General features: G+C 44.6%; 1 long non-coding RNA gene across 1 annotated transcript; it reads left to right on the top strand.

Moving 5' to 3' along the window:
* Window positions 1-5,060: 5,060 nt before the first annotated feature.
* On the top strand, window positions 5,061-6,233 carry LOC132464887 (uncharacterized). The gene is made up of 3 exons (XR_009527379.1): window positions 5,061-5,187; window positions 5,869-5,926; window positions 6,176-6,233. It is a non-coding gene; the product is annotated as an uncharacterized LOC132464887 (long non-coding RNA).
* Window positions 6,234-9,485: the final 3,252 nt, after the last annotated feature.

Here is a 9,485-nt window from a genome sequence, read left to right as displayed (position 1 = left end):
GCTTCGACGCAGTCTTGAACGTTTATGGTTCTGCGTCGGGTTTTAGTCAGCGGACCAATCACAGCCCTTGCTGCTGCGTCGCCTCGACGGAAGATTCCCATTTTTGGGAGGCGCACGTCCGGCCCTTGCAGTGGACGCAAGGAGGGTACGCAAGGATGTAAGGGGTCCGTAACCCCCTTGCGTTGGAGGGTTTGAAAGCTTGAAGAAGAGTTGTGTGAACAATCGCTTCCCTTCTCTACAAGTTGCTTTCTACAGCGAGGACGTCCCCAAAATTATAAAGCTCACTGTCGTCACACTGCAGTGTGATATTAGATGGCCTGCATTATTATAACAATTATGTGCGTGCATTTTTTGTAATGGCACAGGACACAAAACTTGTGCAGACCCAGCGGAATGCATATCCAATAATCTGGTCGTATCTTACTGAAGTTTGAAGTGCACTATGAAACCTTATTTCCGGGTCGGTGTGCGTTTGTATTGATATGTCAGAAGATTAGGGGCCCTTATTGATACCAACAGCCAATAACTCTGACATGTTTGCCACTTTTTACAGATTAATATATCATATTGTCAAATCACATTTATCCCTTAAATATGAATATGTTCATCAAGCTCTATATTCTCTATTGCAAAAACTCCATTTACAATTAAGGTTAGATTGAAAGATTTAAATAATGTAATGATGTAATGATTCTGTTATGTTGTGTTGGGTTGTGTTGTGTTGGGTTGGGTTGTGTTGGGTTGTGTTGCAGTGCATTGGCTTGTGTTCCCAGCTCTCCACGAGGGCTCCTGGAACAGACAAGAGACTGTAATCACTTCAATCTCCACAGCTCCCCTCAAATTAGATTCTCTTTTCTAAATAAGATCAAAACAAAGCAAAAGGGGCCTACGTTTTGTTTATTTCATTTATTTATTTGTTTTTTTGTGTTTTATATTTTCCGGCAGAATGGCTGAATATTCTCCTCTTCCTCCAAAAGCATCTTCACTTCCCCTCCTCTTTTCTTTTTTTTTCTCTCCTGTTCCCCTGCTCCTCCTCTTCCTCCTCCTCCTCACCCTATTCCTCCCCCTCCCCTTCCTCCCCTTCTCCTCCTCCCTCTCCTCCTCTCCTTCCTCCCTCTTCTCCCCCTCCTCCTCTTCACCTCCTCCTCCCCCCTCCTCCCCCCTCCTCCCCTTCTCCTCTCCTCCTCCTGCTGCTTACCAGACAGCAGCAACAAGTGCCCTGTAACGTGATTGTAAGGTGATGTCCAGCAGCCTCAGAGAGGAGGCTAAGACGGTTAGCTGCCGTAGAAGCTCAAGCTGAATTGGTTCAAGAAGGATTTAATGGGTCCATCCATGCGTGACCATCCTCCACCCACACACACACACACACACACACACACACACACACACACACACACACACACACACACACACACACACACACACACACACACACACACACAGAAACACACATACAAACACACACAAACACATACACACACACATACACACACACACACACACACACACACACAGAAACACACACACACACACACACACACACACACACACACACACACACACACACACACACACACACACATACACACACACACACACACACACACTCACACAAACACACACACACACACACACACACACACACACACACACAGAAACACACATGCATGCATACACCAACACAAACACACACACATGTATGTGTACAAGCATACATGCACTTGACACACATGCACATACATAATACACTCACAGACACACACATGCATGTTGATTCACACCCATCAACGCACACATATGTACATACTTTTGCTCTTGTACACACATGCACCCATATGTAATACACACATGCACTCATGCAACCATACGCAGGCAAACACATGGCACATTCAAACACGCACACACACACACACATACTAACACACAAAAACACACAGAGAGTGGAAATGTGAAAGAGCAGGGTTTATCCCGAGGGTGGAGCAGAGTGACATTATGACTTGAAGCACAGATATTCTCCACTCAATGGAAGTGGTTTTTCTACACAGAGACATCCTTCAGTGTCTTTTAAACGAAGCCAGGGGGGTCCTGTAGTGTAGGTTGAGCGAGGGCCTCGTGTGTGGCCCATGTTCCATAAGATACCAAGCCTAGCAGCCGCAGCGACCAGCAGATCACCCTCTTCAGTGGTATATGGCCCAACTGTCTTCTCCTCTCTCCCCCATGCTCTTTTAAACATCAACTCAATGCAGACAGAACCAAATCAAATACAAGTTAAACCAAATAGTGCCTAAATAATGGAAGCACAATGCAAAAAACATTTATTGAACTACCTAATCCAATCTCTTTTTGTTAATGACATTACAGGAGGGTTTCAGGAAATCAAACATTAAAGTATGCGATGAAGGAGAAAAGTTGTGAGGCGGCTTGTAGCATGGATTCACAACGTCCTGTTCCTGGAGGACCAGGTTGGTAAAACCGACCATCCCCCTCCAGGCTCTTATCCAGGCTTGGTAGTGAATCAGACGAGAGCTGGCGAACAAAGGTAATCTCTTCACAAACTGCATCATATGAAAAGGTCTGATTTTCCATCCTTCATCACTAGCTAACGTACTGCTGCTATGGGAAAGAAAGCCACAGTTTCAGGTTCATTTCACGGAAACGTCGTAGCCACCTGTCAGCCATTATTGAGGGAAATGCGCTGTGAAGATATCTGCTTCTACTTGACTGCGCTTACCTCTGAGACCGTTTAGATTTCAGCTCACGGCTCATTGGTCAGTTCCGTCCTGATCTATCTTTGTTTGTTCTTTCTCTGTCCTGCTATTCTCTGCTCTCTCTCTTTTCAGCATCAAGTCTTCGTGATGCTGGAGGCTGGCTGCCTGTCCCGCCTACTGAGCCCTGCTCACTCTGCCACACTCTTTATACATTATCATATCAACTCTTCTTTTACTTTATATATCACAGAAACATTTGCTTATTTGCATTCGCATTTGCATTTTATTCTTCTACTGAAACACATTTTGTTATTTTCGCTCTGATTTAATAGAAGGCCTTTGGCAGTTTTATTGTTTTAAGACTAAACTCATGAGCCATGTTTTTGTGCTGTTACGTGTGCTTGCTTCAATGATATTTACCCATAAAGATCTTCTGAATCTAGAGAGCGACTACGTTATCCAGAGAAACTTAAAGGGGCTATAAGTAACAAAACTACTGAACACATTTCATCAGAGTTTAAGGAAACATGCAACAAAGGCCACAGCCAACATGTTCTTATATAAATGTTCCCTTCCATGTGGGAACGTTTGAGTTTGTTTTGGCCGGTGTGTTTTGACTATTGACTGTTCTCTGCTTACTCCGGGCTGCCAGATATGTAACAAATAGGCACACTAACATAGTGTACAATTTAAGGTACGACGTACATCAGGCGCGTCGTTACCCTGCGTTCACACCAAAAGATGCATTTGCTGCCCGAACGCGTTGCTGCCGAAGTTTTGCAGCAACGGCAAAGGTTTTGCGGCGCCGCAAAAGGTTTTGCCGCGCCGCAAAAGGTTTTGCTGCGCCGCAAAACTTTTGCTGCGCCGCAAAACTTTTGCTGCGCCGCAGTTTTGATGCGCGGCAAGTTTTTCCGGCGGTGCTTCTGAATTCATTCACAACCATGGCCGACATTACGAGCATCATATCTCTTTACCTGTTGTGGAAGAGGGAGAGACGTCGGAATGCTCGTCGTCGTTTATGGATTCATGACACCATTCGGAGCCGTACAGAGCTCGGTGAATTTCACCGTCTTCTGCAGGAGCTCCGTCTGGATGGCGAACGCTTCCAGCGCTATTTGAGGCTGACTCCAGCCCAGTTTGATGACCTGCTAGCTAGGATCGGTGCTAGGATCTCTCGGTTGGACATTTATACTTATATTTATACAACTGTTGTATAATGAGCGTATACAGCACACGGCGAGTGAACTGCTCCATAGGATAAATTGCCGGCGAACCGCTCTATCGGAGCCTTCTCTCTCGGAGGGACGCTAAAGTGTGTTGCATAGCGACCATCGATGCATAGCGGCAGCCAGGAGGGACTACTATTTTGTATTCTTTAATTAAACGGCTATTTGACTTTCTTGGTTTCTTTTTAAATGTAGTGTGTCTATGACTTTCGTTTCGCCATAATAGTAACCGTTGTATAAATAGCAATATCAATTCAGTCAGTGGCATGTGCTCATTATACCACTGTGAAGAGGGTCGCCGGCCGGTGAAGGGGGTATAATGAGCACATACCACAGCCTGGCGTGATCTATTGCTTAAATATATATGTATTGGACACCAGTGGCATGCACAGACTTTTTGAAGCGCATTCTCACCACTGAAGAGGGCACTTTAGACACGTTTTATATGTTATACAAATGAGGGCACTCTAGCACGCGTTTTGGCTTCAAAGGGGGCAGTTTAGCACACGTTTTGGTTCCCGAAAGGACACTTGAGGGCAGTTTAGCACGCGTTTTGGCTCCCAAGGGGCCCCTTTAATACGCGTTTTGGCTCCTGAGAGGGCACTTTAGCACGGGTTTTTCAACAATTGGGCCACAAGGGGGGGCGACCGCCCCCCCCCCTGTGCACGCCACTGTTGGACACTTATAACTGGCCACGGTGGTGTTGAAGATCACCGGGTATGCGGAGACTGCAATTATTATCTTCTCCTCCATTTAAGTAACACTGATTGGCTGATACGGCATGTCACTCAGTGGCAACGCCTCAGTGGCAACGCTGTTGAACGCTGATGGGCTGTCATCACGTTTGCAGCGAGGCAAAGGTTTTGCGGCGCGGCAAAAGTTGAAATATTTCAACTCGAGCAGCATTTGACGCGCCGCAAAATACGTGAACGCGCCCTCCGCCCGTGCCCGGGCATGCCGCGCCGCAAATCAGATTTTGACGCGCCGCAAATCAAGTTTTGCTGCCCGTTTTCTGAGAAGGGTCCAGCTGCAGGCTTGGGCGTTCCCGTCATGACACAAAAACGCCCATCGGGCGTTCCCGTCATGACACAAAAACGCCCATCAGGCGTTCCTGTCGCGTTTCATCTATCAATCAAGAAGAGGTGAGTGAGTTTCGCAAGGCATGCTGGGTATGCTACCCTTCCTTTTTTGGCGGTTTTACCTCGTAGTAACTTTCCAGAAAAATGAAAGGGTTATGATGAGAGATTATGTCAGTAAGTATGATATTGTTTATTTGACAACATTGGCTGTGAAGTATTCTCATTTAAATCACTGATTTAGCTGTGGTATCGTTGTATCCGAATTCGAATCGGATATAAATACTCGTGACAAGCATGGTTCGGTAGCAGCGAATGCTATGCTATCGTCCATAAACGTTGCATATACTATTCAGAAATCAGCAACGTTTAAGACGGTTTGTAGGTAGAGGGTAAAGTTCGCAGCGAAGGCTTTGCCGATTATTTTACTGTAAGGTTAACATTACCAAAGTACATTGTTAAGTTGGATGTTAAGGTGTCAGCTGGCATGGTAAGAGGCATGAAATCGCGGCCACTCTGCTTCGTTGTGGTGACACACGCATCGGATTAAACTGCATGTAAACGTACTAGTATGTCTAAACTAACTAGTATGTTTACATGCATGGCATATCAGAGAATTCTGTCAGTTCGGTCGCGGCGCAACGAATGAATAAAGATCGTTAGCACTCTGAAAAACAGATGACAGATGTGCCCTTAGTTACTACTTTATTACCTCGTTGATGACCAACGTTTAGGAAAACATGTAGCCTACTTTTAATTCACCCTTGGGTGAAATCGAAGCGTATACTGTGTACTGAATGCGTGTTGATGATGATGCATATATGAATTGCAACTTACACGTCTTCCAAACCTTTTCAGTACCCTGGCACATGCTTTGTCCAATGGACCATGGAAGGGACTTTACTTGGCTGACGAGGTAAAACGTGTGGCTGTAGAGTAGCATTCACTGGTAGACAGGCAGGCCTCTAGATTGTTTATTATGATTTAATGAAGTGTTCCTATGCGACGCTGATGGGCCCTGGTTGCTGCTAAATGCTTGTTGAAAGTGCATTGTGCACTTTTTGTATGTAGCTACAAAATGAGGGTGGATATCACTTTATAGTTTATAGGCATTATATACTAATAAGAATCATTGACAAATCACATTCCCCTTTTACCACCACAGGACGCACCTCACCAGTATCAGAGCAACAGCTGTGGGGTGTTTATGCTGCTGGTGAGATGCATTATTTTCAGAAATGATGACTGATGACTAGTTTTTAAAACAACTAACTCATTTGTATGTTAATTTCAGTACGCAATGTATTCTACCCTCAAAAGCAATATGATTTCAGTGAGGTGAGTCTTTCAAATCTCAATCAGATGTGTAGCATGAAATGTAAGGCTGATGTCTGATGTAAATATAAGGCTTTTAATAATTTAGTCATCCTTACTGGAGGCTACAATTAACATGCATCATAGGTCATACACATTACTTTGTCTTCAGGTACTGCACTTACGGGAGGAGATGGCTACATCTTCACAATAATTTACACTGCCATAGTACACTGCTAAACAGTACTGTAACATGGATTTGTATTAGGCTATGAAGTCATTTAAAGCATAACTTTACTTTTCAGGGGGACATGCTCTCTATCAGGAGGTGGTGGTTGGACAGCTGTTGGAGACCTTTATACTTGAAAGGTTTATATACTGTGTTGCTATTTACTTATTTTTGGTGCTCACGAAGATCGTAGCCAATACACTTGTCTCTCTGTCTCTAGCCCTGCAGAACTAGCTGGCTCCTTCTCACCCTCTCCATCTCAGTCACACCTTCCAATCACTAAGCAGTGAAAGGTATTACATACTATGTCCATACTTTTCTATTTACATATATTCTCTCTTGCTCTTTCTCAGACTTTTGATCGATCAGTGACTGCCTTTTTGTTTGATGGTGTGGGTAGTGTTGGTCTGGGCTTGTGTGATTGAATTGAAGGTTGATTATAATCCCTGTTTCTCTCCCTCTCTCTCGCTCTCTCTAGCCCTGCAGGACTAGCTGGCACACCAAGCTCACCCTCTGCATCTCCCCATCTCAGCCACACGCTCCAATCTGGCACAACAGAGGACAGGCCATTCTTACCACCCGAAGTCCTTCAGCAAATTGTACAAGAGACGCTGAGACTGGACATGGCGATGCTTGGCGTGTTCAACAGGGTTTCAAACACATTCCGAGAACTAATCAAGCCTCTCCATCCTTCCATATATATAAATGACAGTTTGGCAGGGGACATTAAGCTTAATAAAGACAATCTCATATACATAACGGTTAGAAAGATTTACAACAATGCAGGCTGTGGCAGTGGCCTTGCGCTACGCCTCAAAGGCTTCTCAAAAAAGAATTGGCCAAGCGCACCCCTGGTACTGAGGAACATTGCATATGGCAGGTTTGTCATAAAAGATGTCTGCCTAGCATAATGTTCTTTTATTACTCCTTTTTCATTTTATTTGGGACGTCTTTTTTTGCAATCCCTTCCATTTGTAAATGTACATACTACTGTAGTAAATGTATCTGCCCAGAAATGCTGGTATTTTATTACTCCTTTCTTTTTTGTTTTTGTGACAAATGCTATACGATGTATAACATACATTTGTGCCTACGATGTATAACATACATTTGTGCCTACGATGTATGTTGTAAGGTTAATTGTTACAGAGCAATTACTGTATTTTGTCTTTATTGAAAACATTCAGTGGAAAAAGTAAGTGAACACTTGGAGTCAAATGGCCTACTGTTTGAGCCTTCATAGTGTCTGGTAACTGGATTTGAACTGCATAATGTCCCAAGTGTTATTTTAATCTATTCATTATTTAATTTGGGCATATTCTTAAACAACTATATCAAACATCTCACTTATACCTAATACGGTAATACCCTACCTATACTAACCCAGAAGATAATGAACATGAGATCATGGAGCCTCCCTGTAATGATCGTGTTGCATCAAGTTTGATGCAAAGTGTGAGCCGAGATCCGACACATAAATGTAAGCTAACATTCTGTAGGCCTAGCTGGCTAACGTACCCGTATTACGAGATCGAAGAAGAAGGGGACGCTAACGTCAGTTCTATGCTGCCCATACTACTAGATCGACGAAGAAGAACGGGGCGTTCCAGCCTGCGTGGGGGGGGGGGGGGGGGCGTTTTAGTCTGCCTGAACGAGAACGCCCACGACACGGGAACGCCCATTTGTGTCTGCAGTCGGATGATATTGCGTTTTCTCGGCAGCAAATGCATCGGCAGCAAAGCAGCAACGCGTCTCTACATTCACTTTGAATGGGATCACGACGCGCGTCAACTTTTTGCATCTTTTGGTGTGAACGCAGGGTTAAGGTGCGAACACACCAAGCGCGTACCTCGCGTACCATGTACGTGCGTAACGCAGCGAAAATGTTGCTTGACCATTTTGTGTCAAAAATGGTCAGATACGCGCGTACGCATACGCGCGTAGATGAGACCGCCCAAAACCCCCCCCCCCCCCCCCCCCCCAGCCTGTGGCTGCGCTGGATTAAGGAGTCCGAGGAAGGAAACCCAAACGCCGCCGTGTTTGGATGGATGATAGAGCTTGGATCGGGTTAGATTAAATAATCTCGGATATAAATAACAATAATCGGGTTAAATAACTTCACATGGTGTGTCTGGTGTGTTTCCAGCATTCGTAGTGTTGATCAGCAGAGAAATAGTCCGCCAAGACGTTGAGGTTGCTTAGCAATCAGAGACTCTGTCCATGCAAGTGAACGGAGCGTTCACTCTTCGTCATAACTATCAAACCAAACATCCTTCACATTCACCGAGCGAACATTATGAGAGTAAAATGCACATTTCTCGCTAGAAATGTTTCCATAAACGCATTTAATGGCGTAACTATGTTACTATTTCCACTCAGAATAAAGAAAGTTGCCGGCCGTGGCTGCCATGGACATGGCTGCTCTGGAGTCCGAGGTAGGAAACCCAAACGTCGCCGTGTTTGGGTGATAGAGTTTAGATCGGGTTAGATTAAATAATCTCGGATATAAATAACAATAATCGGGTTAAATAACTTCACATGGTGTGTCTGGTGTGTTTCCAGCATTCGTAGTGTTGATCAGCAGATATATAGTCCGCCAAGACGTTGAGGTTGCTTAGTAACCAGAGACTCTGTCCATGCAAGTGAACGGAGCGTTCCCTCTTCGTCATAACTATCAAACCAAACATCCTTCACATTCACCGAGCGAACATTATGAAAGTAAAATGCACATTTCTCGCTAAAAATGTTTCCATAAAAGCATTTAATGGCGTAACTATGTTACTATTTCCACACAGAATAAAGAAAGATGTCGGCCGTATGCTTCTGTCCAAGCTCACTACTCTCTGCCAGTGACGTCGGGTCAAGCTCAACGCTGATTGGCTATTGTGGCGCGTATGAGCGTAAAAAGTTCAATTTTTTGAACTCCTCGCGT

This window comes from Gadus macrocephalus, chromosome 9 (assembly GCF_031168955.1).
Source record: "Gadus macrocephalus chromosome 9, ASM3116895v1".
In the NCBI taxonomy this organism is placed as follows: domain Eukaryota; kingdom Metazoa; phylum Chordata; class Actinopteri; order Gadiformes; family Gadidae; genus Gadus; species Gadus macrocephalus.
The sequence above is the reverse complement of the archived record's forward strand: the minus strand, read 5'-3'. Positions and strand labels throughout refer to the sequence as shown.